At 47.8% G+C, this 27,889-nt stretch overlaps 1 pseudogene; it reads right to left on the reverse strand.

Moving 5' to 3' along the window:
• Window positions 1-1,674: 1,674 nt before the first annotated feature.
• Window positions 1,675-27,248, reverse strand: LOC118080155 (zinc finger protein 420-like; annotated as a pseudogene).
• Window positions 27,249-27,889: the final 641 nt, after the last annotated feature.

A 27,889-nucleotide genomic window follows, 5' to 3' on the forward strand; every position in this document is an offset into this window, starting at 1 on the left:
TTGTAGTTTTGTATTGTGTAGTTTTTTGTGGTTTGTATTTTGTATGTTTTTGTATTTTGTGTTACAAAATTTCAATAAATATTTTTTTAAAAGAAAAAGAAAAACACACAGCTTTTTAAAAAAACTGAATGAAGACATTATTTTTTGAAGGTTCGTGAAATGTGGGGGGCCTTGTAGCCAAGGTTGCAGTTGCTTTGGGGGTCTCCTTGTCTTCCTGCATATATGCCCAGTTGCTGAAATGGAGAGCTCAGCCTACAAGTCTATCCCCACCACCACCACATCCAGTCCTGGCATCTTCTTCCCTCACCTCAACGCATCCTTTTCATCCCTGATCAGATTCCTTTGAGCAAGCAACACAGCAGGGATGACAAGGGGAAACAGGACAGGTGTGTGGGGAACCTGTGGCCCTCTATATGTGGCAGGACTCCAGTTTCCAACAGCCCCCAGGCAGCATAGCCAGTGACTAGTGGTCAGGGAGATATTCTCTCTGTGTGTGTGGCCAGTAAAGAGGCCGCTGCCTAACTGCTAACAGAATTGTTAGAGTGAAAGGGTTTTTTACTATTGTTATCACTTCTTATGGCTTCTGGCTAACCACCCCGGATTACATTTTCCAGTGTTGAGATTTTAAACATCAGAGCAGCCTTTTCGTGTACTTGCGCTCCAATCTTAAGGAAAATTGCAAAGACGTTTTGGATGTTGTAGCTCCTTGCAGGATCTGGATACGATGTCAAAAAAGTGCTAGTGCTTTGATTAAGCTACAAAGGCGAGGAATGGGATCGGCTTTACCATCTATATGCCTCTCAAATCTTCATACACTTGACAATAAATGGATGATCTGCACCTTATTAATCAAGGAAACTCAAGGAAACTCTGATATGCTAAAGAGGAGGGTTCGAGGAAAGGAGACGGAAATTTGTACAACCAAGCTAGGAGCGCACTGGCGAAGGAGATTATAGTGACAAAACGAACCTATGATTCGGACTCAATTCTCAAACATGTCTCAGCTACTCTTCGGAAGAATTTACAGAACATTTCTGAATATAAGAGAACATCTTCTTTTACTGAATATAAGATAACATATTCTTCTGCTCCGGAGAGTCAAAAATTGGCAAACGACCTGAATCATTTTTATAGCAAAGTCAAGCGTTATCAACTAGAGCAATTCACACGGCACCAGAGGCACCAACAGCCACCTCAACCTGTTCTGAAGTCACTACAGGGACAGAAGGCAAAAGCTCCAGGCGCAATCGGAGTGGCTCCTCTTTGCTTGAAATAGTGTTCTGCACACTCCGATCGTCACACAGATATTTAACAGATATTTTGTATAAAGTATGTTTACATTGTAAAATTAGCCAAAGCAAATTCCAAGTATGTAGGTACTTGGCGAATAAATTACTATTCTATTCTATTCTATTCTATGACATCAGAATACAGTTACGTACTCATCAAACCTAGTTAATGGGGGCTGAGAAAAGACATATGGAAGTTGATCGTAAAATTGTTTTGGAGAGATGACCCCACTAACAAGGAAGTCTCCAGGCCGGAAGTAATTCTGTGCTCCCTTTTCTTCCCTGATCAGATTCAGGGGACATTTTGCCTTTGGGTTTCCAAAGACCTCGTGAGGCATCAATAGGAGCAGCAGCAGAAGAAGCAGCAGCAGCAGCAGGGATCCCATTCTGGCTGTAGCTCCTGCACCTCTCCTGTGAGCTTGTGCAAGGGGAAATCTCATGCAAGACCAAAGCTACAGTGTCGTCACCCATAGAGCTAGTGGCCACTGATGACTTCAGAGCTTTTAAAGACCACACACACATCTCCCCCACTTTCACCTGCTCTAAATCTTGACCCACTCTGCCTCCAACACAGATTTTCTTCCCCCAGGAATGATGCAATGAGTAACCTCGTGTTGGGCCTTGATTCTGAAGCCTGAACAACATCCAGAAATCTCTCTTGGGATTCGGCTATAGAAAATCACCATGATTTCCGTAATTACAATAGGAATAAAGCTCATCTCTGCAACATCCCGGAGATGTTGTGTGGTTTGAGGGGAAGCGACAGAGCTGGAGAAAAACATGTTTGTGAAGGATGCCAGATACAACTCTACGTCTGACATCAGCCATGTGTTTGTGTGTGAGAGTTTGGCCTAAACTTTTTTGACAATAGCATTAGAGGAGCCCTACAACAGTTTTTTAACAGTTAAGATCAGCTTGACAGTGGAATGGTCTCCCTTGGGGGGAGGGTGTGGACTCTCCTTCCTTGGAGGTTTTTAAGGAGAGGTTGAATGTCCGTCTGTCATGGATGCTTGAGCTGAGGTTCCTGCATTGCAGGGGGTTGGACTAGATGACGCTTGTGGGGTCCCCTTCCACCTCTATGATTCTGTGATTTACACATATATACATACACCTGAGTCCAGGCGGAGAGAGAGTCCAAAGCTTTCGCATGACACAAGGGTCTTCCCAACTCCAGACACCAACTGCCAAGCTCTGGCCCTCAACTGCCTCCTCACTCAGGTTCAACCCTCGCTTTCAAACTCCCAGCCAATCATCACTCGCCACCAACATTCCGGTTCTCTCTCCCAGGGCTGGCCCACCAATGAGGCAAGGGGCTGCAACCGCTTCAAAGGGCAGGATCCACAGGGGCAACAACAGCTGAGGCATTGCCCCTTCCATGGCATCCCTTCCCCTGCTGCTTCTTGGTGAACAGGAAGGGCTGGTGGTCTCCCTCCCCCTCGTTCCCAATGTAGCTCTTTGTTCCCCCCTTGTTTCCGACGTAGATCTTCACTCACCCAGTCTTCCTTGGCAGGTGGGCACCATTTTGTGGTTCTTCTCAGATGGCAAAATGTCTTGGGCCAGCCTCTGGCTGACCCTTAAGGGGTGGTGCTTGTATAAATAAAGGCCCACTTTTTCACTTAAATCCTTGGTCTGCTGGCATTCCTCTGCGGAATCAGGAGATTCATTTGGGAGAGGAAATAAAACCCTAACGAGGAATGTATTTGAAGGCTTTATTAACCCAACCTACAAAGAAAACCCATAGAATAACACCCACTTAGGTTAGGAAGCTATCGGATATTAGATCAATAGATATAGGCAAGCTCTAACACTTACACGAGTTTCTCAGTTAGGAGAAGGTAAGCAGTTTTAATTAAGAGTAGAAATCCAATAAATGAGAAAAGCATCACAGGAAGACAAGACGGGCAAGTTTCCAGCAGGGTCCACAGCATGCCAAAAATGATCCAGCTGACATTGTGTAGCTCGGTTTTGTGAAAATGTCTTCTACCAAAGACTCCTGAGCAAACCTCTGTTTGGCCGCTGTGAGAAGCGGCATGCAGTCCAGGACTCACTGCACCTCTGCCCCCGAAGGTATCCACTTCCTTGGTGTGGTGAGGAAGCAACATAAATGAAAAACGACGGCAAAATAAATGCCCCCATGTGGCAAAGGCAGGTGAGAAAGGGGATCCATCCTTGTGGTCATGGATACTCACACTGAAACCAGGAGGCAAACAGGATGGGATCGCAGAACAGCAGCCTTCACCTTTTTCACACCTTGGACCCACCTTTCACCAAAGCAGGATTCATTTCTTGATTTTGTAGGGTGCTAGTGCCCTCTGTAGTGAAACACCTTGAGACCGAGACGCAACCTGGCAAGAGGGTGAAAGAACTTCCTCATGCAGCGCACAGTTAAACTACGGAACTGCCTGCCACAGGAGGCAGGAATGGCCACCAACTTGGATGGCTTTAAAAGACGATTAGACAAATTCATGAAGGAGGAGCAGGCTATGGGTGGCTCGGCTCTGCCTGCACAGCTGGAGGGGGCAATGCTTCTGAATACCAGTTTCTGGAAACAACAGGAGGGGAGAGTTGCTCTTGTGCTTGTGGGTTTTCTATGGGCACCTGATCAGTCCCTGTGAGAACAGGATGCTGGACTAGATGGGCCACTGGCCTGATCCAGAAGACTCTCCTTATGTTTTTATGTTAAGATGAAATGCCAGACAACATGAAGCCTCTGAGGGCAGCCGATTTCTCAACCCCACACATTATCTAGAGGACAGTTTGCATGCTGGTTGGGTTCATTGGCCTGTTGGGTCTGATAGACTAGGAAAGCTAATCTAATAGTTCATACATTTCTTCTTGGAAGGTGGTAGACTCTCCTTCACTGGAGGTTTTTAAAAAGAGGCTGGGAGGCCACCTGTCAGGGATCCTTTTGCTGTGATTCCTGCACGGCAGGGGGTTGGACTAGATGACCCTTGGGTCTTCCTTCCAACTCTATGAGTCTATGACCACCAGAGACACAAGTCATTTAAATGGTAGGACCAATGCACCATCTCAAGTTCTGGGCATTTCTAAAAATTCCCCAGAGTTTCTCCCGTTTTAAAAAAATATCACTGATCTATGGTTTCTCTTCCGGCACAAGTTCGACACACTGAACATTTATGTGGTGCTTCAAGTGATAAGCAAGGCTGTTGCTTCGGCTGAAGCTTTTCCCGCACTCAGAGCACTGGTACGGTTTTTCCCCTGTGTGAGTCCTCTGGTGCGAGGTGAGGTTGATCCGCTGGCTGAAGCCCTTCCCGCACTCCGAGCACTTGTAGGGCTTCTCCCCGGTGTGGATCGTGCGGTGCAGAGTCAGGCTCACCCTCTGACTGAAGCTCTTCCCGCACTCGGTGCACGGGTACGGCCTCTCACCCGTGTGGACCGTCCGGTGCCGGGTGAGGTTGATCTTCTGGCGGAAGCTCTTCCCGCAGTCCAGGCATTTGTATGGCTTCTCCCCAGTGTGGACCCTCTGGTGCTTGTACAGCGTGGAGCTCTCGCTGAAGCGCCTCCCGCACTCGGAGCACTCGAACGGCTTTTCGCCCGTGTGGATCCTTTGGTGCCTCAGGCGGCTGTTGCTGCACCGGAAGCTCTTCCCGCACACCGTGCAGATCCACCACTCCTCCCCTGTGTGGACTCGCTGGTGCCTAGTGAGGTGGTACCTCTGGCTGAAGCTCTTTCCGCAAACTGAGCAGATCCACCACTTCTCGCCTGTGTGGACTCGCTGGTGCCTGGTGAGGCTGTAGCGCCGGTTGAAGACCTTTCCGCACTCGGAGCATTCCAGGAGGGTCTCCCGCTTGTTGATTCTCTGATGTCTTCGGGCACTGGGCTTGCTTGCCAAGTTTCCCGCGCACAAGGGAGGGAGTGCCTGCCTTTCATTCACATCCCAACATTTTTCTTGCGTCGGGGCTTTGTGGAAATCGGCTCCTTCAAGCAAGACACTCTCCGCCTTGCAAACCGGTTCTCGCGGCTCCAAGTCACTTCTCTGCTGTTTGGCAATGATCCCGCTCTCCATTGCTTCACCTGAAGGGAGAAAGGGGAGAATGAACCTCACGCCAACAAGCAAAAGCCCAACTCACTTCTACAGTGGTACCTTGGTAGTCGAACGGCTTAGTTGTTGAACAAATCGGCTCCCAAACATCACAAACCCAGAAGTGACTGTTTGCAAACCTGCTATGGAAGCCGAACTTCCGGCGTGGCTTCCACGGCTTCCGATTGAGTGCAGGGAGCTCCTGTAGCCAATCGGAAGCTGTGCCTTGGTTTTTGAAGCATTCCAGGAGTTGAACAGACTCCCGGAACGGATTAAATTTGAGAACCAAGGTACTACTGTGGTACCTCAACTTACGAAGGCGATCTGTTCTGCGGCGCTGTTCGTAAGTCGAAACCTTCGGATGTCGAAGTGTCCATTTGGCGCACGCACACACAGCGAAAATACTTCTGGGTTTGCCGGCTTCGTAAGTCGAGGCATTCAGAAGTCGAGGTACCACTGTATATCACAATTATATCATACAAAAGTGTGGTGCAACTGCGTTTGGAGTATTGTGTGCAGTTCTGTGTGCAGTGGCTAAGAGTGCCTTGCACCAGATTCAGCGGATAAGACAGCTACAGCCGTTTCTTGACCAGGATAGCTTGACCTCTGTGACCCATCACTGCATAGCTTCTGTTAACAGGGGGAAAGGTGAGCCTTACCCAGAGAAACCAAGTTCCCATAATTCTCCACCATGACCTCCCACTGCAGGGATCTTTGGTCTGGATGCAGCAGAGCCCACTCCTCCTCCGTGAAGTACACGGCCACCTCCTCAAATGTCACCGGGCCCTGGAAAGAAGGGGGGGGGGGAAATGCTCATCACAACTAATGGAGCAATTAAAAAGAGAGAGCTGTGATCCCTACGTATGCAGGCTGAGACCCTACCTGCCCACAGACTGTCTCACCAGAGTGGTGCATGCTCTAGTTATCTCCTGCTTGGGCTACCGCAATGCGCTCTACATTGGGCCACCTTTGAAGGTGACATGGAAACTGCAACTAATCCAGAATGCGGCAGCTAGACTAGTGACTGGGAGCGGCCGCAGAGACCACCTAACACCGGTCTTGAAATACCTACATTGGCTCCCAGTACATTTCCGAGCACAATTCAAAGTGTTGGTGCTGACCTTTAAAGCCCTAGACGGCCTCTGTCCTGTATACCTGAAGGAGCATCTCCACCCCCATCATTCAGCCCAGACACTGAGATCCAGCTCAAAGGGCCTTCTGGTGGTTCCCTCCCTGCGAGAAGTGAGGTTACAGGGAACAGACAGAGGGCCTTCTTGGTAGTGGCGCCTGTCCTGTGGAACGTCCTCCCAGCAGATGTCAAGGAAATAAACAACTATCTGACTTTCTGAAGACATCTGAAGGCAGCCCTGTTTAGGGAAGTTTTTAATGTTTGATGTTTTATCGTGATTTTAATATTCTGTTGGGAGCTGCCCAGAGTGGCTGGGGAAACCCAGCCAGGTGGGCAGGCTATAAATAATATATTATTATTATTATCATTGTTATTGTTATTGTGATGATGATGATGATGTTACAGGGGACTGGACTAGATGACCCTTTGGTCCCCTTCCAACTCCACAATTCTATGATAAACATTTGAAAGGGATGGAGGCTCTCCCTGCAAGATCCAGAGCTCCCTCAGGGATGCTCAGATCCTTCCCAGCTTTGGAACATCCTTTGAAAGGGGTTAAGAGACACATCCTTTCAGGCCCACAGGTGTGTGCAGGTGATGGAGGCACCCAGGTTGACCCTCCTTCCTCAGTTCCCCAGTTCTTCTGCTCCTACCTGTCCGGGCAACTGCACAGCAACCATTTCCGGTCTGTCACACATTAAGGAAGGGCTGAGACCATCCGCCAGAGGAGCTTGGCTACCTGTGAAGGAAGAGAAAGGAAGGAAGTGGGAAGGTTGAGTGCCTGTGGAATTGTAGCAATTGAATAGCGATTTGCGATTTTAGCGATTGTATGGTAACTTTTGCGGGCTTGCAAGATCAAAGGCTTAAATTGGCTCGGAGTTACAATTCTACCAACCGCAGCGATTTTCAGCCTGTAACCCGATTTTAAGGGAGCTGCTTATATCCGGGTATTGTCTTTTTTTATTTTCCCCACTTAAATTTTAAAGGTGCGGCTTATTTGTGGGCCAATGCAGTACTTAAGAGATCTATATGCTTGTCTTGAGGCTACTTTCTGGTCCTCAAATATGAACGCTGAGCAGAGCAACAACTTACATATTTTTTACAGGTAGGTAGCTGTGTTGGTCTGATGCAGTCAAAACAAAATAAAAAAATCCTTCCAGTAGCACCTTAGAGACCAACTAAGTTTCTCATAGGTATGAGATTTCATGTGCATGCACACTTCTTCAAAAGCTCATACCTATGACAAACTTAGTTGGTCTCTAAGGTGTTACATATTTTTGTTAGATCAGCAGTTTTACATTTGAGTTCTTTGAGATGTGTCCGGTCAGGGTGATTTGTCAGTTTTTATTTTACCTACTGGGCCCAGAATTTCATTTGTCCCCACTACTATCTCGGGCATTTTTCAGCTGGAAGTCACCAAAATTCAGTTCCGGCAACTCTCAGGTAGGCTCCATTGCCATGATAAGAGAAGAGGTAATAATAATAATAATAATAATAATAATAATAATAATAATAATATATTATTATTATTATTATTATTATTATTATTATTTATACCCCGCCCATCTGGCTGGGTTTCCCCAGCCACTCTGGGTGGCTTACAACAGAAAAATGAAATAAAACAATTAAACATTAAAAGCCTCCCTAAACAGGGCTGCCTTCAGATGTCTTCTAAAAATCTGGTAGCTGTTTTTCTCTTTGACATCTGATGGGAGGGCGTTCCACAGGGCAGGCGCAACTACCGAGAAGGCCCTCTGCCTGGTTCCCTGCAACTTGGCTTCTCGCAACGAGGGAACCGCCAGAAGGCCCTCGGCGCTTGACCTCAGTGTCCGGGCAGAACAATGTGGGTGGAGGCGCTCCTTCAGGAGGTGAGTTCCACCTCTTTTCACTGTTACCATCCACCTTGTAGTTCCCCAGACCCCCTGCCTGCAGAGCTTCGTTCAGGCCCTGGGATCTGCCTTATAGCCTCTGTCATACAGACGGATTCAAAGAGTTCATTGAGCTTCTCCGCAATCTCCTTATCCTCCTTTAGCACTCCTTGGGCTCCCTTGTCTTCCTTTGCTAAGCTCACCTGGAGAGCCTTTGCTTCGGATTCCTCCATTTACTATTAATATTATCATTTATTCATAGAATCATAAAATCACAGAGTTGGAAGAGACCACAGGGGCCATCCAGTTCAACCCCCTGCCAAGCAGGAAACACCATCAAAGCATTCTTGACATATGCCTGTCAAGCCTCTGCTTAAAGACCTCCAAAGAAGGAGACTCCACCACACTCCTTGGCAGCAAATTCCACTGCCGAACAGCTCTTACTGTCAGGAAGTTCTTCCTAATGTTTAGGTGGAATCTTCTTTCTTGTAGTTTGAATCCATTGCTCCGTGTCCGCTTCTCTGGAGCAGCAGAAAACAACCTTTCTCCCTCCTCTATATGACATCCTTTTATATATTTGAACATGGCTATCATATCACCCCTTAACCTTCTCTTCTCCAGGCTAAACATACCCAGCTCCCTAAGCCGTTCCTCATAAGGCATCGTTTCCAGGCCTTTGACCATTTTGGTTGCCCTCTTCTGGACATGTTCCAGCTTGTCAGTATCCTTCTTGAACTGTGGTGCCCAGAACTGGGCACAGTACTCCAGGTGAGGTCTTATTAATTAAATTTAAAGCGCACTTCTCCTCCCAAGACTGTGAAAAACAGTAACAATAATCTTTTCCCAACCAATTGCCTTGCCATTTAACAGCATTAAGAACCACCTTGATTGACATGCAATTCAAACTGAGCCATTCCGGGGGGGGGGGCGCATTGGGGCATCGGGGGGTGGGGGTGGCTCCATGAGAAAAGGATGTTGCATTATGTGGGCCACTGACCTGATCTAGCAAGGCTAATCTTACATACCCACCTTCCCATTTCATCCTCACAACAACCCTGCAAAGTAGGTCTGGCAACGACGCAGTAACTCTTCTTACGTCCTAAAAAGCAACGTCCAGATTCTAGGCAACCCCCTTGAGAGACTGAGATCAAGCCAAAATGTGCTCCCAATTCCTCCTTACCCAGCAAGGTAGAAGCATCCCCTCCAGCGCCCCCCGGAATGGCTCCTCGGAACAGCTGCCTCCTCCTGGTGGCTGGCGGGACCTTCTCTACTTTGGGGGAAGAAGGAGCTCCTTTTCTCGTCCCTTGAACCTGAAACAAAATTTGGGGAATGGAGAAAAGGGATTAGGAAGAGGGATTTGAATGGGAACTTCCATTGGACTCAGTTGGAATCAGTTTGGGCAGAGAGTTCCTCAGCAAACAGGTAGTGTGACCCTAAAAGGAATATTTTACAAGCTTCTGTTCCACTGGAACAGTGTCGTTCAGCCTGGACAATGAGGTCCAGCTCTGAAGGCCTTCTGGCGGTTCGCTCTCTGCGAGAAGTGAGTTTGCAGGGAACCAGGCAGAGGGCCTTATCGGTAGTGGCGCTCGCCCTGTGGAATGCCCTCCCAACAGATGTCTTGGGATAAAGAACTACATAAAGAAAGAACAGGGAATGAAAGCAGCACCTCTTAAATGCTTCCAGAATTATTATTTTTGTCAAATCTGGGTGGGGTGGGGGAATGAGAAGTCCGCCCATGACAGAATGGACAATCAGGAACACAGTATGCATGGTTAAGCTAATGAATGCAGCAAAAACCAGAAAGGACAGAAAACAATATAAAGTCTGTATCAAGAAATTGAGTCTTTTAATATAAAGGTATTGGAGCAATAACATGCAGGATAAAGTAAATCCATTTGTGCTGCTTGTGTAATTTATTGAATTTTGCTCCTATCTCATTAGTTGTACATACCCCTTCTGCTTTTGCTTTATTTTATTTGGCCTCTGTTATTAAACTTTGCTTTCTTTTATTATAACAAATTAATGGGGCGGGCGGGGGGGGGGAGGAATTCCTGGGGGCTGGACTCTGGCTCCTTCCCAACTCCCATGATTTAAAGAAAGCGCTCTCACCTCCTCCTTTTCTTCCTGCCTCTTCTCTTCCACCTGGCTTAGGAGGAAGCCTTCGGCCAGGGCCACCGCCTGGGAACTGGTCTCTGCTCCACACTCCCTGACCCAGCTCTCCATCTCCGGGGGGAGGATAGTCAGGAACTGCTCCAAGATCACCAGGTCCAGCATCTGGGCCTTGGTGTGCTTTTCTGGCTTCAGCCACTGGCGGTAAAGGTGGTGGAGGCGGCTGCAGACCTCGCGGGGGCCCTCGGCCTCCTGGTAGCAAAACGCCCGGAAGTGTTGGCGCTGGACGTCTGAGCTGACATTGCCCTCGCCCAGGATCTGCTGGACATTCCTTTCCCAGACCTCCCCAGTGCTCCCAGTCTGGGTGACATGGGGGTCCTTTCCTCCCCAGGGAGCCGCTGAGTCTGGCGTTTCCATCTCCCAAAGTTCCCCCAAGGAATCCAAGGATTGCCTTCCGCCACAGACAATTTTGTTCCCAAACCAAAGGCTGCCGGAATTTGATTGGCGTTGGAGGGAAGGGAATCGATGCCTGGCAAAGTTTGCAAGCCCCCCTCTTGCACACACTTAAGGGAAAGATGCTTTGCTAGGAGCAAAGGGTGACCCCGGCTGGGACCTGAAAAAGACGGCAGAGACTTATAAGCAGCCAAGACAAAGTCGTCCCGTCCCCTGTCCCTGTCCCTGATATTATTGCAGAGAAGTTGGTAAAATGTAGGCTGGGTGAGGTAACTGTTAGGTGGATTTGTAGCTGGTTGACTGACTGAACCCAAATAATACTCATTGATGGTTCCTCGTCATCCTGGGGAAAAGTGACAATTAGGGTGCCAGAGAGTTCTGTCCTGTGCCCTTTGTTGTTCAACGTCTTTATAAATGACTTGGACAAAGGCATTGAGGGGAAGATTCAGGTAGGTAGCCATGTTGGTCTGACACAGTCGAAGTGTGTGTGTGTGTGTGTGTATATCCAGTAGGATCTTAGAGATCAACTAAGTTTGCTCTTGGTATAAGCTTTTGTGTGCATCCACATTTCTGAAGTGTGCATGCACACGAAAACTGATACCAAGAACAAACTTAGTTGGTCTCTAAGGTGCTACTCTAAAGCTCCAATACTTTGGCCACCTCATGAGAAGAGAAGACTCCCTGGAAAAGACCCTGATGTTGGGAAAGATGGAGGGCACTAGGAGAAGGGGACAACAGAGGAAGAGATGGTTGGACAGTGTTCTTGAAGCTATGAACATGAGTTTGACCAAACTGCGGGAGGCAGTAGAAGACAGGAGTGCCTGGTGTGCTCTGGTCCATGGGGTCACGAAGAGTCGGACACGACTAAGCAACAACAACAAAGGTGCTACTGGACAATATATATGGTATATATATTTCAAATTCATCAAATTTGCAGATGTCATCAAATTTGGAGAGGTAGCTATCACTGAAGAAGGCGGAATCGGGATTCAAGGTTCTTACACTTAGGCAAGAATAACAGCTGCACAAATATGAGATTGGGGACACCTGACCTACCCCCATGGGGCAGTTGAGAGGTTCAAAACTTGGGACGGGAGGCCTGCCTCTCTCCTCTTTGGAGAGAGAAAAAACAAACTGAATAAACAAGACCAATCAGCAACAAAGGAGGCTAAAAATCAGCTTTCTGCTTGCCAACACCACAGCGAGATGGAGCCCCCTTAGCCCCGCCCTACCCTTGAGCCCCAGCCCCCCAACTGCTGTGCTTCCCCAACCAAAACCCAACACCTATTTCTCTCCTCCTAATGCAAACTGGTTTGATACTGGTTCCAGCGCAAATCTTTTGTTCTGACCCTGGTAGCCGGGAGATGAGGTGGGAGAGGGCTGGCCAGAGCAGCCCACCTCTTTTTGGAGGAAGGGAATAACTGGAGGGGGGGAGGCGGAGAGAAGATCTCTCCCACCCTTTCTCCCCAGCCAAGCGCCTGGTACCCCTCCCTTGTTTTGTCTCCACCCGCTGCTGAGCCTTTTCCCTCATCTCACCCTACCCCCACCTTTGCAGCCCGAAATGAATTTGCCACTCACCTGCTCCCCACTCCCACCCACAGCTTGGAGGAAGAGCCAACCTGGGTGGGTGGTTGGGGGGTCCCGATGGTGGTGGGAGGAGGGGAGAAAAACCCCAGGCTCCTTTGATGCTCTGTGCGCAGCGCAACCACCCGCCCTCTCCCCTCCTCCTTGCACGCCTCTCCAGGAACACAACCTCGCTCGCTTTAACTCCTTCCTCGCCGCGGACCCACACAGAAAGGGCCTCCCTCCCCATCGCCCCCCACCCACCTCCGGGATACATTTGCAAAAGCCCGGAGAGCAGCCGCTCCTGCAAGAGGACTGGGGGCGCCGCTGCTCTCTGGCGCGGGGCTCTCCTTCTCTTCCTTCCCTTGCGCCTTTTGGGGGGGAGTTAAAGACCCCCCATTTCTTGGAGGGATCACTTCCTGCTCTTCCCCCACATGCTACTCCCGGGGGAGGCATTTGATCCTCCTGGGTGGGTGGGTGGGGTCTGGATAGGAAGGGTCTTGCATACAGAAGCCCGCCCACCCCTCTCCCTCTCCCTCTGCCTGCTGCCACCCCCACCCCCTCCACGCTAAGGGGTCCACCGCGGCTGCAGAAGCGCACCTGGGGCTTTTCCCATAAAAGAGCAGCCCTGTGACATGAAGCCCCCAGAGGTTGACCCCCCTGGAGTCCGCTGGAAAAGGAATCCAGTTTCTTGAAAGATGCCTCGTATCAAGACGCGGGGGAATGAATTCGCAAATCCTGCTGCGCCCCAAGCATTGGGGGTGGGGAGCAGGTCTTGGCACATATGCCAAAGATCCCCGAGCTCGTGCCCGAGATCCCTATAGTATAAGCTTCCGAATCGGCCCAAGTCTTGCATGCTGAGCTCTAGTTCACCAGCTGTCTTTGGACTACAAATCCCATCATCCCTAGCTAGCAAGACCGGGATGGTGGGAATTGTAGTCTGGAAAGAAAGAAAAACAGCTGGAGACCCAAGGTTGGGAAACACTGCAGTCTTGTTGGTCTTCTTCTGGTTTGTGGGGGCCTCTTGTGTTTTACTCCCCTCCAACATTTCTCCAATGAAAAGAGGAGCGTCCTAATCACCCTCTTCATTTTACTATTTACACCCCGCTCCTCTGACTGGGTTGCCCCAGCCACTCTGGGCGGCTTTCAACACATATAAAAACATAGTTCTAGTTACAAGTAGGTAGCCCTGTTGTTCTGATGTAGTCGAAACAAAATAAACAAAAATCCCTTCCAGCAGCACCTTAAGACCAACTAAGTTTTTTATTTTGGTATGAGCTTTCGTGTGCATGCACACTTCTTCAGATACACTGAAATAGAAGTCCCCAGACACTTATATGTAGAGAAAGCTCATACCAAAATAAAAAAAAACTTAGTTGGTCTTTAAGGTGCTGCTGGAAAGAATATTTTTATATATAAAAACATAATAAAACATTTTTTAAAAAAAACCTTCCCTATACAGGATTGCCTTCAGATGGCTCAGGGGTCAAATAACTCCATCCCTCCAACATTCCTCCGATGGAAACAGAGATGTCCTGAGGAAAAGCTGGACCTTCTGGGATCAAATCAGAAACCAGAGCGGCTTTTCTAAACCAGGGACTGTCCCTGGAAAACAAGGACACTTGGAGGGCCTGTCTACTGGGAAGTTTTTTTATGTTTGATGTTTTACTGTGCTTTTAATATTCTGTTGTGAGCAGCCCAGAGTGGCTAGGGAAACCCAGCCAGATGGGCAGAGTATAAATATGTTGTTGTTGTTGTTGTTGTTGTTGTTGTTGTTGTTGTTGTTGTTGTTAGTCTATTTATACCCCGCCCATCTGGCTGGGTTTTCCCCACCACTCTGGGCGGCTTCCAACAAATAGCAAAATACATTAAAATATCACAGATTAAAAACTTCCCTAAACAGGGCTGCCTTTAGGTGTTTTCTAAATGTCAGGTAGTTGTTTATCTCCTTGATGGGAGGGCGTTCCACAGGGACATATTATTGTTATTATTAAGGCACTTTAAAGATCCGTACTTTCCAGACCCTAAATGTCACATCTGCTGTGTTTGCAAAGCCAGAGAAGCCATAATGAAGCCTTCTTCCTAAAACCTTTGCTATATGGGAGGGGAAGCAGTTACAGGAAAGCAAAGGAAATTGTTGAAAAGCTTGGAAAGGTCTGTTAATAATGGCTGCCCACTTGGGTCCACCCAGGCCTAGATGCCTTCGGGCTGGCAATCTGATGGATTCCGGAAAGGCTAGGGGAGATCCCCTTCTTCTGGAGCCCAAAGACTGAAGTGGCCTTGATGGGGGGCCCTCGTTGAGCCACTGAAGTTCACAGACAGTACAAAATCGTGTGGAGACTGAATGTGTCCCAAGGGTCATCTAGTCCAACCCCCTGCAACGCAGGAATTGAATCTGTGTTACATATTATGCACGTACAGAATCATAGTTGGAAGGGGCCTCATCTGGTCCAGTCCTGCTCTCCAGGATTACCCACCAGATTCATCACCCAATTCGTGTTTGTTTGTTTGTTTGTTTGTTTGTGAGGGAAACTGACAAAATAACCTCCATGTCAACCGAGGTTTGAGGGAACCTCCTGGAGGTTATGTTGTCAGATTCCCTCAGAAACAAAAAAAGGGGGGGGGGTGAGGAGTCCATCAATCCTCAAGTTTAATTTTGACCGTGGCCATTAAGGAAGCAAATAAATGCCCTTGTAAGCGTTCCCACGAATGTCCATTGCAAGGGCCTTCCCCTTGGAGAGGGCCGGAAGCCTTCGAATCCTCACATAACTGAAAATCTTGAGGGGATTCGTATTTAGCTGTTCATCTGACTGCGGCCCCCTAGGCGAGGGTTTTGACCCAGACGTTTTGCCACCTTCAGGAAAAAGAGCGGGAAACTCCTCAGATGGAGGGAGGCTCCCTTGTCTCTGCCCAGATTAATAATAATAATAATAATAATAATAATAATAATAATAATAAATTATTTATACCCCGCCCATCTGGCTGGGTTTCCCCAGCCACTCTGGGCGGCTTCCAACAGAAACATTAAAATACATTAATTTCTTAAACATTAAAAGCCTCCCTAAACAGGGCTGCCTTCAGATGTCTTCTAAAAATCTGGTAGCTGTTTTCCTTTTTGACATCTGAGGGGAGGGCGTTCCACAGGGCAGGCACCACCACCGAGAAGGCCCTCTGCCTGGTTCCCTGCAACTTGGCTTCTCGCAATGAGGGAACCGCCAGGAGGCCTTCGGAGCTAGACCTCAGTTGGTAATTTAAAGACGTCGATGATCTATGGATATTGGTTACAGGTAGGTAACCGTCTGACATAGTCGAAACAAAAAATAAAATAAAAAAATTCCTTCCAGCAGCACCTTAGAGACCAACTAAGTTTATGCACATGAAAGCTCATACCAATGACAAACTTAGTTGGTTGGTCTCTAAGGCGCTACTGGAAGGAATTTCTTTATTTTATAATAATAATAATAATAATAATAATAATAATAATAATAATAATAATAATAATAATTTATTATTTATACCCCGCCCATCTGGCCGGGTTCCCCCAGCCACTCTGGGCGGCTTCCAAAAAAACAGAAATTCTAAAATACAGAAATCCATCAAACATTAAACGCTTCCCTAAACAGGGCTGCCTTGAGATGCCTTCTAAAGGTCTGGTAATTGTTGTTCTCTTTGACCTCTAGTGGGAGGGCATTCCACAGGCTGGGTGCCACTACCGAGAAGGCCCTCTGCCTGGTTCCCTGTAACTTGGCTTCTCGTAATGAGGGAACCGTCAGAAGGCCCTCGGAGCTGGACCTCAGTGTCCGGGCAGAACGATGGGGGAGGAGACGCTCCTTTAGGTATACTGGACCGAGGCCGTTTAGGGCTTTAAAGGTCAGCACCAACACTTTGAACTGTGCTCGGAAACGTACTGGGAGATTGATCATATATTGATCCCTGCCTGTTCTGAGGAAAAGTGTGTCCCACCTTTTCTCCACAGAAACATCTCTGGAAACTCTCCAGGATTCCCCTCCAGTCTCCTCACCCCCCCTTTTTTTGTTTCTGAAGGAAACTGACTCAATAACCTCCATGGCGACCGAACTTTGAGCGACTCCTCATCCCCTTTTTTGTTTTTTGGGGGAAACTGACCCAATAACCTCCATGGCGACCAAGCTTCGAGGGAACCTCCTTGAATCCCCCTCAGCACAAAGAGGGAACACAATGGTTGCCCATGTAACCACAATCTGCCACACCATACAAGTCTCTGGCAGTGACGATACAAAACAAATCTGAGGCCCAACAACTTCTTGACCTAAACCCCTGAGGCTTCAGGGTTGGAAAGCATGGAGGTGATCCTTTGTCTAATGTAGTATTGGCTTTATTAATCACAGACCTTACTCAAATCTCACAAACCCTGGATTACTACCTTTTCTAGCAGCTGACAGACTCTGGGGAAAGGGGACACAGCATCAGCCACCAATGTAGGAAACAACCACCACCTTGTGGGGCATAATATAATATTAGATTTGGAAGGGACCCCAAGGGTCATCTAGTCCAACCCCTGCAATGCAGAAATCTCAGCTGAAGCAGCTTGTGAAATACAGTGTAGGAGAGAAGTGTGGGTGGGTCAGGCTGTGCTCACAGATTGCCGTTAAAGTGCATTAAAAAAATGTCCCCCTCTCCAAAAAAAAAAATAAGAATCTTGATAATGTTGGTTTATAGAAAGTAGTTTTGTTGGGTGTTACATTGGAGTGGATGAGTTGAATAACGTTTATATATATCGTAGCTGACAGACGAAGAATCACAAGTTATTTATTCTCTATTTCCTTTCCCTTTCTCATCTCTTTGTCTCTCTCATTATTTCCTCCCTGTTTCTCTTCACTTTCCCCCTTTATTCCTTCTCATGCCCTTTTCAAATTCTAATAAAAATTACTCCAAAAAAAGAAAAAACAGAATTTTTAACTTAGCGAAGTACAGATTCAGTTTGTGGTGTTTGGGGGCTCATTCTTTAGAAGCTAATAACATTTGTTACTGCTTTTTATGACTTGTATTTTTGCTTAATTGGCCAATTAGCCTTTATCAATTACTAGCTGGCCCTGCCACGCGTTACTGTGGCATTGTGTGTGAAATTAGGAAGAAAAGAATAAGATAGTTGATGTTTGAAAGTCTGGTCTGTCGGCGGAGTGGGCGTCGTTGGGGTTTGGGCTTCCTCTTGGGGTGTGTGCAGTGGTAGTGTGGGACGGTCTCTATCGGTGAGGGCTCGGTGGGGAGTTAGGAGGAGGTGGAAGAAGAGCATGTATTTGCCATCTGTTCCTTTGATGTCCACTTGAGGGCGGTATATTGTGCCCTTTTTTGAGAAAATCATTTTTTAGGTGTGTTAGGGGTGGGATCTTAACAGTCTAAGGTTCTGCAAACACTCTCATATTGGCAAGGAACGCTGTGTCCAAATTTGAGCGGAATCGGTCAAGCGGTTTCCAAGAAAAGTGGACTATAACAAACATGGCCCTTTAAAAAATATTATTCATTACTGGATTTGTGCATTACCTGCGCTAGAACTTATAGGTGACTTACATACATTCAAATGGTTTATCCCTGAAGCTCTTTCCACACTCTATACAGTACTGTACATTTAAACTGTTTCTCCCCAGTGTGGGTTATCTGATGTAAACTAAGTTGAACACTCTGACCAGGGTTTGAAATTAGCAGGCGCCAGGAGCATTTTGTGCCTAAAGATTATCCATTTGTGAGCACCTCAAAAAAGTCTGGGTGCCATTTTTTTGCATAGAAAATATGTTAAGGACTTTTGGGGAAGCTACTCACCCATCCCTTGCCTGGCCCATCCCTTCTTCCTCCATCAGATCCTGCACACCTTCCTCTACCTGCCCTTCCTCTACCTCTTCCCCTGGCTCCTACCTTGTGGGTGTCATGACACCCCATAAATCCCAGGGCCCCTCCCCTCTCACTTCCCGGCCCCCTTCCTCTGCCTCATGAGGAGTGCAAGCAGCACTCAATTATTTTGTTTTTTGCAGTCCTCAGCAACTTTTGACACCCCACCAGCCCTCACACCATAGCTGCCAAGTTATCCCTTATTTTAAGGGATTTTCCCTTATGCTGAATAGGCTTCCTCGCGAGAAAAGGGAAAACTTGGCAGCTATGCCTCACACCACCTTCCCAAAGCGGGGAAAGTGAGGTGTGAGGGCTCTGTCAGGGTCCTGGAGTCCTCCTGCCTCCTTCCCAAAGCCAAGTTAGCACTTCCCAAAGCCAAGTTAGAGCGGTAGACTCGTAATCTGGTGAACCGGGTTCGCGTCTCCGCTCCTCCACATGCAGCTGCTGGGTGACCTTGGGCTAGTCACACTTCTCTGAAGTCTCTCAGCCTCACTCACCTGACAGAGTGTTTGTTGTGGGGGAGGAAGGGAAAGGAGATTGTTAGCCGCTTTGAGACTCCTTAGGGTAGTAATAAAGCGGGATATCAAATTCAAACTCTTCTTCTTCTTACCCAGCTTTGGGAAGTAGGTGGGAGGGCTCTAAGATTCGGGCCATGCGTTGATATTTGATGTGCATCTGAGCACATGGTATCCCAAAGAGCTTCACCAATAGGACAAAGTGAAGAGCTGTTCGGATCGCAAAACTTTATTTAGAATAAAAGATAGGGGGAAGGCAAGAAAACAGGTTGAAGAGATTACGAAATAAAGCAGCTCAGGTTTTAAGGTCTGGCACCACCATCCCCTTGGAAGGACTGGCCTGTGATTCTTTCCCTATGTGGAGAGTCTGATGTAATAAATAGTCACAGTCAGTTATATCACATTTCCCAACAAAGCACTCTAAGCATACCAATGCCTTTCACCACACCTCTGACCAAGTGGCTAAACTTTGCCTCCTTTCTTTCTCCACTTACTGCGTTAATAATAATATGCCAGATGGCCAAGACATTAGGCAGAATGGGGAGAGCATCTTGGGCAATTAGCATAGCAGTGCTAGGAATTTCTTATTTTTCTTAGAGGCAACAAAACCTATTATTGTGCATTTTCAGGTGCCACAAGATGCTTGTTTCTACACTCAAGTTTCCTCCCTGTTATAGTTCTTCCATGTGTGGTAAATACTTCAGTTTCTAGTGAAGTGCTGTTTACACTCAGTGAATCTTGATGTTTCTCCCTCTGTAAATTCTTCTGTGTTAAGCAAGTTTGCTGCATTTCCTGCTGTTCTTCATATTCCAATCACTTAAGAGACGTTCTCCCCTGTGTGAGTTCTCAGATGCTGTCAGGTCTTCACTCCCACTGAAGCTCTTTCCACACTCTCTACATTTTAATGGTTTCCCCTAGTGTGGGCTCTTTGATGTACAGTAAGACTTCCACTATATCGGAAGCTCTTTCCACACTCGATGCAGTTAAACGGTTTCTCCCCAGTGTGAGTTCTGTGATGAAATGTAAGTGCACTCGCACAACTGAAACTCTTTCCACACTCCACGCATTCATATAGTTTCTCCTTCGTGTGGGTTCTTTGGTGCAAAGTAAGTTCACTCCTACAACTGCAGCTCTTTCCACATTCCATGCATTCATATGGTTTCTCCCCAGTGTGCTCTCTTTGATGTACTGTTAGTGCAGTCCTCCGGTTGAAGCTCTTTCCACACTCTGTGCATTCAAACGGCTTCTCCCCGGTGTGGGTTCTTTGATGTGTAGTAAGGCTTCCATTCCGACTGAAGCTTTTTCCACACTCCATACATTTAAATGGTTTCTCACCTGTATGGGCTCTTTGATGCACAGTAATTGCACTCCTACAGCTGAAGCTCTTTCCACACTCCATGCATACATAGGGTTTCTCTCCAGTGTGGGTTCCTTGGTGTGCAGTAAGGCTTCTTCTCTGTCTGAAGCTGTTTCCACACTGCATACATTTAAATGGTTTCTCCCCAGTGTGGGTTCTTTGATGTAAAGTAAGTGCACTCCTATAACTGAAGCTCTTTCCACACTCCAGGCATTTATGCAGATTCTCCCCAGTGTGGACTCTTTGGTGTAAAGTAAGATGGTGATTGAGACTGAAACTCTTTCCACACATCATACATTTAAATGGTTTCTCCCCAGTATGGGTTCTTTGATGTGCGATAAGCAAACTGCTTGTACAGAAACTCTTTCCACACTCCATGCATTTATGCGGTTTCTCCCCAGTGTGGGTTCTTTGATGTAAAGTAAGATGGTGATTGAGACTGAAGCTCTTTCCACACAACATGCATTTAAATGGTTTCTCCCCTGTGTGAATTCTTTGGTGGGCAATAAGGTTTCCACTCTGGCTGAAGCACTTTCCACACTCCATGCATTTGAATGGTTTCTCCCCTCTGTGGGTTTTCTTATGCTTAAGAAGGTTACCAGTGCTGCTTAAGCTCTTTCCACATTCCGTGCATTGAAACGCTTTCTCCCCTGTTTGGGTTCTTTGATGTAAACGAACGTTTCCACTCTGACTGAAGCCCTTTTCGCACTCCACACTGCTCCTTCCTGTGTATTCCTCCTGTGAGTTCAGGGTTACATGGACACCAATGTCCTGAGTAGTGGAAGACTTCATTTTCCCATTATTTGACATGTTTCTGCCTATATGCTTTTGGCGTGGCAGTTGATTTACAAATGTCTCTTTCCCTGCTTCATGCTCCACATTTCCTGATGGCTCCTCATAATTCTCCCTCCTCTGCCCATTACCTGTTTTGGGGGTGGAAGAAAAAAGAAAATGTTATTCAAATTGCAAGGTAGAAGTAGAGACTCTCATTGAGATTCGAGCCCAGTTCTCTGCCTCTTCCAGCATTTTCAAGCATGTCCCCCACTTATCTCCCCGCACAGCTGAATCTGAAGTTACTTTCTCAAGATAACACCACAAGTCCCTTCTTGATCCACCTCATACAAGCTGTCACCAAGCACTTCTGTGTCTGCTGATCTCTCCCTTTTCTTAGAGCACCATCCAACCGGATCTTCCCCTTCCACCCAAGAGATGAAGTCTGGTTTGGGAAATGTTTTCAAAGCGGCCAGTTAATTCTGAGTGCAATATTCCGAGTGCAAAATACCCAGACATGCCTAGCCCTGCTACTGCCATGGCTCCTTTCCCAAAATAAGGGAAACGCAATATTATAACACTCCTACTGAGGGATAGAAGAAGGGCACCTAGAATCATAGAGTTGGAAGAGACCACAAGGGCCATCCAGTCCAACCCCCTGCCAAGTAGGAAACACCATCAAAGCATTCCTGACAGATGGCTGTCAAGCCTCCGCTTAAAGACCTCCAAAGAAGGAGACTCCACCACACTCCTTGGCAGCAAGTTCCACTGTTGAACAGCTCTTACTGTCAGGAAGTTCTTCCTAATGTTTAGGTGGAATCTTCTTTCTTGTAGCTTGAATCCATTGCTCCATGGATTCAATGGACCCAGCAGAATCCACATGGACCCAGCAGAATCCACCTGGCACTTGTGAAGAGGATCTCACTATACATTAACCTCAGAGGCAATGTAGAGGCTATTTTAAATGTAAACCTCAGCCTGGATGCAATCTCCGCTTTTTATAAGAAAACCCTGTTGGACCCTGTGCAGGCAGTTTTTTACAGCCTGAGGGCTGCATGCTGGCACTTTTGGACCAGAGGCAGAACTGGGTATAACAATGAATGTAAATGCAGCCTTTGGACAGGAGCGGTTCCTACACACCCCTCTCTTTCCTCTACCCAGGCAAGCAAGAAACACCATCAGATTTTAAGGATACAACCAAGACATGGAAAAAGGACTCAAGGAGGATGTGAAGCAGAGGTGGTCATGGCCTGGGGAAAGTGGTGACTGGGGAGGAGAGAGTTCCATGGGCTGACCCCCTGGTCTATTTAGTCCAAGAGTCCTATAGGAGGCAACTAGATGCTGACAGGAAGCCCAGAAACAGGACATAAAGGCAAAAGGTTTCTGCTCTCTTTCCAAACTGTTACAAGGGGTGTGCATGTGAATATATGGATGCTGCTCAGAGAGCAAAGCTGCAAATATCGTAGGGTACATCTGCAAAAAGGGGAATCAAAGCAGGCTATTCTTCTTAAATTACTCCTACTCTGCATGAATGAATGGCACAAAGAGCTGCTTGACACCTTCAATGTCTGGCAGTCCAGAGGGATATAAATGTGCCCTTACCCAGAGAGGCCACCATCTCATAATTCTCCTCCATGACTTCCTTGTGCAGAGCTCTTTGGCTTGGATCCAGCAGAGCCCACTCCTCCTCCGTGAAAAACACAGCCACCTCCTCAAAGGTCACCAGAACCTGGAAGAAGAAGAAGAAGAAGAAGAAGAAGAAGAAGAAGAAGAAGAAGAAGAGGAAGAGGAAGAAGAAGAAGAAGAAGAGATGACTTCTCTTAGATCCCCCTCATCAATGTCTGTTTCGTTGATTGGTCGTAAGCCTCTTTGGATTGCCCTGGGCAAGATAAATCCACTAACATAAATAATAACAAACATTCCCCACGCAACACAGAGGGAGGCTGGTTTGTCCCCCTCTCTTCCTCTTCTCCCCTCTCCTCCCCACACCCGATGCTCTTACCTTACCTGAGGGAGCTGCCTGGCACCTCTTTCCATCCCACCCCTAAGAAGAGACGGTGGTGCCTCTGAGGCCATTGCGCTGCCTGTGGAAGACAGAGGGAACGGAGGCGTGAACTGGGATACTCCTGGGATTCTCTCAGGTGTTGCCATGATGCACTTCAAAGCAGGGAGCAGCTCTCAAGTCGGGCCATTCCTGGGCCTGCAGAGGAAAGACAGGGAATGGGAAGGATGTCAGGAACACCATAATATTAAAAGTTGCTTCAGTTTTTAGGGGATTGTAGTTTGGGGGGGGCGGAGGCATGCTGACGATCTATGGCGCCCCATGCCTTCCTCTAAGGAATGTGCATGTGTGTGTGAACTCTTTTCTCTTAGAATCATAGAGTTGGAAGAGACCACAAGGGCCATCCAGTCCAACCCCCTGCCAAGCAGGAAACACCATCAAAGCATTCTTGACATGTGGCTGTCAAGCCTCTGCTTAAAGACCTCCAAAGAAGGAGACTCCATCACACTCCTTGGTAGCAAATTCCACTGCCAAACAGTTCTTACTGTCAAGAAGTTCTTCCTAATGTTCAGGTGGAATCTTCTTTCTTGAAGTTTGAATCCATTGCTCCGTGTCCGCTTCTCTGGAGCAGCAGAAAACAACCTTTCTCCCTCCTCTATATGACATCCTTTTATATATTTGAACATGGCTATCATATCACCCCTTAACCTTCTCTTGTCCAGGCTAAACATACCCAGCTCCCTAAGCCGTTCCTCATAAGGCATCGTTTCCAGGCCTTTGACCATTTTGGTTGCCCTCTTCTGGACACGTTCCAGCTCGTCAGTATCCTTCTTGAACTGTGGTGCCCAGAACTGGACACAGTACTCCAGGTGAGGTCTGAATACAGTGGTACTATTACTTCCCTTGATCTAGATGCTATACTTCTATTGATGCAGCCCAGAATTGCATTGGCTTTTTTAGCTGCTGCATCACACTCTTGACTCATGTCAACTTTGTGGTCTACCAAGACTCCTAGATCCTTTTCACATGTACTGCTCTCAAGCCAGGCATCTCCCATCCTTTATTTGTGCCTCTCATTTTTTTTGCCCAAGTGTAGTAGGAAAGTGAGGTAGGAATGGGAAGGATGTCCTCCTTTATACAGAAACTTTGTAATATTTTATAAGCTGCCTCAGTTTTTAGGGGACATTCAGCTTTGCTTTGTGCAGCTACTCAAGACAGTAACGTTTCAGGGTCAAATCCAAAAGCACTTAATGAAGCCTCTCAGTCCCTTTGCAGACCTCTCTTTTTGTTTCCTCCAAAATGGCCACCCAGGATACCCCTTTTCTGGCCTTTTGATACATTTACAATAAAGGGAAAAGGGAAAAAAGGAAACCTCCAGGGGGTCAAAACTAGCCACAGGGCATCCCTCCCAAGCACAGGCTTGAACCCACCTCTCTCCTGATACAGTCTGTAGTAAATGTTAAGTATTCCTCCTGGCAAGATTGATATTATAAACACATGCAGAAATGCAAACATTTCCAAGCTCTCTCTCTCACACACACACAGAGATGTCCAGAATTCAGGAATAATATAAAGGGAGGAGGGACTGAAGGGAAAGAGGGCATTGTGGGTGAAAGCAAGTGAAAAGTGCCTTTCCCTCTAGTGAGCAAGGGGCCCAGCAGAGGACTGTCAGAAATGGGCAAAAAGCAAAAAATGATAATATTTAATTATCTGTTCTAGGACCTTCCCTGGTATCGATGTCAAGCTCACAGGTCAGTACGTAGTTACCTGGGTCTTCCTTTTTTCCTCTTTTGAAGATGGGGGCAACATTTGCCCACCTCCACTCTGCAGGGACCTCACCTGTTCTCCAAGATTGCTCAAATATAATAGACAAAGGCTCTGAAATTACATCCGCCAGCTCCTTTAGAACCCTTAGGTGCAGCTCACCAGGCCCTGGAGATTTTCCTGTCATGGGCTGCACCTCCCTCTTTGCATCACTTATTCTGTTATCAGCAGGTTGGGCATCACTTTCGTTTTGGATGAAGACAGAAGCAAAGTAGGTGTTGAGGAGTTCTGCTTTCTCTCTTGTCACCCAATAGCATTTCTCTGTCTTCTGCACGCAGAGGACCCACCACTTGCTTGTTGCTGAGGGATGCCAAAAAAGGCCTGGGGGGCTGCATGCAGCTCTGGTGCAACATGAGACCATCTTGCTCAGCCTACATTATAATGTTTTGAAGGCTAGCGAGGAGACTGGGCAGGAGTGAGGCTGGCAGCAATAGAGGCCAGATCCCTCCCCCATGCCCACCCACGCCAGCTTTCATCTGCCCCCAACAAGCTTCCCAGAAGATGTCTAGAGAAGCCTCTTTTTGGAGACAGCATCAAAATCTGTCCAACTGTCCCCAAGTCCAACTGGGGGAGTGGGCATTTATTTAATTCCTCTGGTCTTTTGCCATGAGGCTTTTAAAAGTGCCCTTAAGACCACAATGAATTTCAAATACCACCATCCATGCACCCATTTTCCTTGCCTAGCAGGAGGGAGACTGAACGCGTGTTTTTTCAGGCTCCAGGAAATCCAAAAGTTGCCCCTTCCCTCCTGTTTTGAAGCAGGGACTCCTCCCCATTTGCCTCCCCCCTCAACATGAGCAACCTCAGGAAGACTCATTTGTTCCAAGGAAACCACAGTCCATCACCCCCCCCCACTATATACGAGTTCTGAAAGGGGAGCTGGGGGACTCCCCCCCCCAAAAAACCCCACATTTTAATTCCCTTTGACTCTTTCCAATAACAACCTCTTTCTTGCTAAGGAACCTCACAAGATGATCAAGGGTCTGGAAACCCGGCCTTATGAGGAACGGTTGAAGGACTTGGGTATGTTTAGTCTGGAAAAGAGGAGACTAAGAGGACCCAGGTGGCACTGTGGTTAAACCATTGAGCCTAGGGCTTGCTGATCAGAAGGTCGGCGGTTCGAATCCCTGTGACAGGGTGAGCTCCCGTCGCTTGGTCCCAGCTCCTGCCAACCTAGCAGTTCGAAAGCACGTCAAAATGCAAGTACAGTGGTACCTCTACTTACGAATTTAATGCGTTCCGAACACACATTTGTAAGTCGAAAAAAAAATGTAAGTCAAATCCCATAGGAATGCATTGGGAGAAAAAATTCGTAAGTCGAAGCAACCCTATCTAAAAATTCTTAAGTAGAAAAAATCCTATCTAAACAGCATCCAAGATGGCGGACGGAGCTCCATTTGTAAGTAGAAAAATTTGTAAGTAGAGTTATTTGTAAGTAGAGGTACCACTGTAGATAAATAGGAACCGCTACAGCGGGAAGGTAAATGGCGTTTCCATGTGCTGCTCTGGTTTGCCAGAAGCGGCTTTGTCATGCTGGCCACATGACCTGGAAGCTATACGCCGGCTCCCTCGGCCAATAATGCGAGATGAGCACGCAACCCCAGAGTCGGTCACGACTGGACCTAATGGTCAGGGGTCCCTTTACCTTTACCTTTAAGAGGAGATAGGATAGCCATTGTCAACTACCTGAAGGGCTGTCATGTGGAAGAGGATGCATGCTTGTTTCTGTCCTGCTCTAGAGGGTAGGACTTGAACCAAGGGCATCAAGTTACAATGAAGGAGATTGTGGCTAAACACCAGGAAGAACTTCCTGAGAATAAGAGCTGTTCAACAGTGGAGCCATCTCCCACAGGTGATACCGGTAGTGGACTCTCCTCCTTTCCTCCGAGGTTTCTAAGCAGAGGTTGGATGGCCATCAGTCCTGGATGCTTTAGCTGAGATTCTTGCATTGCAGGGGGTTGGACTAGATGAGTATTGGGGGGTCCCTTCCAAACTCTACAAATCTATCATTCTAAGGCCGATTGCCTTTAACATTTTGTCTGCTCCTCAGCCCCACCTCCTATTCAAACTCTCCTCCATCTCCCGCAACCCAAAGGCGTCTCTGCTCTCCAGCTCTGGGGCTACAAAAGCAGCTCACCAAGCCCCCCCACCCCACCCATAGTGGAGGCTGATTCTACTGCGCCCAAGCCTTCCTCCCCGCTGCTATCTCCCCCTCCCCAAGGGACGGAGGGAGGAGGATCGCAAATATAAAAGAGGGGTCGCAAATATAAACGAGAGCGCTTTTAGGTAGGACGGACAGAGTAGGACTTACTTCTGAGTAAACATGAATGAGACTGGGCTGCACAGCGGTGCTTCCCGAAACAACGAGATCCACTTGGGAGGCGGACTACAGATCCCAAGAGGGCAAGGGGGGAGCGGGGAGACTTTCCTTTGCAAAGGGAATCCTTTCCCTCTCCCCCCCCCCCCCGCCAGCTGCTTGCGGATTCCGGTGCAAGGAAAGCAAATATTTCCCCTCTCCTCCTCCTCCCCCACCCACCCCGAAACACCCCCAAATACGCAGCACCTCTTTCTCCTCTCCAGCCCTCCTCCTTGCCTGGGAATGTGCGTGGAGACCCCTCCCCTCCCATTTTGCCTCTACAACCCCCAACCCCACCCCCGCCACAAACCTCCTGCCTCTCTAGGAAGCGGAGCTCATTGACCCTGGGAGAGGAGGGGGGAGTGGCAGGAGATCCGCCCTCCCCCTCCCTGCAAACAAAAACCCCCATTTCTTTTGTGAGAAGGTCGCGGGTTCGATCTCCGGTAGCGGCAGGGAAAGAGACCCACAGACCCCCACTCTGGAAACGCTACTCCTGGACATGAAGGTTACACAGGTTTACATTTATCTCTGTTAAATGGGGGGGGAGATCCCCCTACTCACTGTGACACCCAAAGTAGGCCGATGTTGTACTGCCCATTTTGCTGGAGGGGTCAAAGTCAGTTCCCTCTTTTTTTTGAGGGGGGGGAAGCAATGACAGAGCAGTTGCTTTGCATGTACTGTACAGGGAAGTCCCTGGTTCGATCTCCGGCGTGGAAAAAAGACCAACCCCTGTTAGGGAATTCACAGGG

This window comes from Zootoca vivipara, chromosome 2 (genome assembly GCF_963506605.1).
Source record: "Zootoca vivipara chromosome 2, rZooViv1.1, whole genome shotgun sequence".
Classification (NCBI taxonomy): domain Eukaryota; kingdom Metazoa; phylum Chordata; class Lepidosauria; order Squamata; family Lacertidae; genus Zootoca; species Zootoca vivipara.